Raw genomic sequence first — 1685 nt, forward strand, 5'->3', positions numbered from 1 at the left:
TGGGGCCTAGAAAGCTTAGAGGACATGTTGAAGGTCACCTGTGTCCTAAGTGGCAGAGATGCAATTTGAAATAAAATCCCCTTCTCTTCAAAGCCCATGTTCCTAACCACCCCCACACAATCACCATGGTGTCCTGATCACCTCCCTCTTGATCCTCCTACAGCCCCAGAGCCTACAGTAATGCTCTGCCTGAGGCCAGAGTCCATGGAGCTACTGTGGACCTCTCCCAGCTCCTGAGCTGAGTGGTGAGTCCAGAGCCTGGCCTGGCCTTGTAGGGGGTGAGGAATGAGCATGCAGTTTCCACCACCTGGTGGCGGCTCATCTACATGACCCTAAAACACAGATGAAATCTCAGTTTCCTGCCTGTCTGAAGCCTGGGTGTGCACCTGAGACTTCCTGTGATTTTTTCCCCCTTGTAATGAACCTAGTGAGAGTTCTCACAATTGTATGCATTCTCTCAGGCAGTTAGCTTTCATTTATTTATTTTTAACGTTTTATTTCATGCCCACTTTCTTTTTATTCACTCGTTTTCTTTCAGTTCAGTTCTTTTTTTTTCCCCAGTATTTTCACAGTAAAACTTTAGGTTGTACATTTCTGCATTTTTCTGCTTCCCTTTGTAACAGCAGTGAAGGTTATTAATTTCTCTCCAAGCGCTGGTTTAGTTGTATTGCCACAAATTTTGTTATGTTTTCAGTTGCTATCACTTCAAATTATTTTCTAATTTCTCCTTTTACTCATTAGAAACATGTTCGGTAATGTCCTAATATTCGGAGAATTTTCCAACTCTCTCTTCATGACAGCTTCGTACATTCCACTGTGGATAGACAGTATGTTTCATTTGACTTTAAATTATTTTGATTTTTTGAGACTTGCTTCTTAGATCAGTATGAGCTCTCTTAGGTAACGTGTTAATGCATTTTACTGTTATTGGGAGGAGTGCCCTGTAAATCTCAAACAGGTCACAGTGCATGATACTGTTATTCAAGTCCTCTCCATCTCTACATATATGTGTCTGCAAAAAAAACTATATCAAGGAGAGGCCAGGCGTGGTGGCTCACAGCTAGAATTCCAGCACTTTGGGAGACCAAGGATGGTGGATCACCTAAGGTCAGGAGTTTGAGACCAGCCTGGCCAACATAGTGAAATCCTGTCTCTACTAAAAATATAAAAATTAGCTGAGTGTGGTGGCATGCACCTTTAATCTCAGCTACTTGGGAGGCTGAGGCAGGAGAATTGCTTGAACCCGGGAGGTGGAGGTTGCAGGGAGCCGAGATCGCACCACAGCGCTCCAGCCTGGTTGACAAGAGCAAAACTCAGTTTCAAAAAACAAAGCTATTAAAAAAGTGTTGAAATATCCCATTGTAATTGTTAATTTGTCATTTTCTTCTCTCAGTTCTATCAATCTATCTTTAAAATTTCTGACATTCCCTTATTAGGTGCATACTAATTTAATAATAATAATATCTGTCCCTGGTGACTTAACCACTTTAACACTGGGAAAAATACCCTCTTAATCCTGATTATACACCTTGTTTTTAACTCTACTTTGATTTAGAGTCAGTTAGCCAATACAACTAATTCTGTTTCTATTAGATTAACGTTTTCATACTGCAGCTCTTTCCATCCCTTTATGTCAAGCTATCTTTGTCTTTATATTTGCTTTGTAGATTGGGTGTTGTTTTTTG

Source organism: Cebus imitator, unplaced genomic scaffold, assembly GCF_001604975.1.
Source record: "Cebus imitator isolate Cc_AM_T3 unplaced genomic scaffold, Cebus_imitator-1.0 Scaffold523, whole genome shotgun sequence".
In the NCBI taxonomy this organism is placed as follows: domain Eukaryota; kingdom Metazoa; phylum Chordata; class Mammalia; order Primates; family Cebidae; genus Cebus; species Cebus imitator.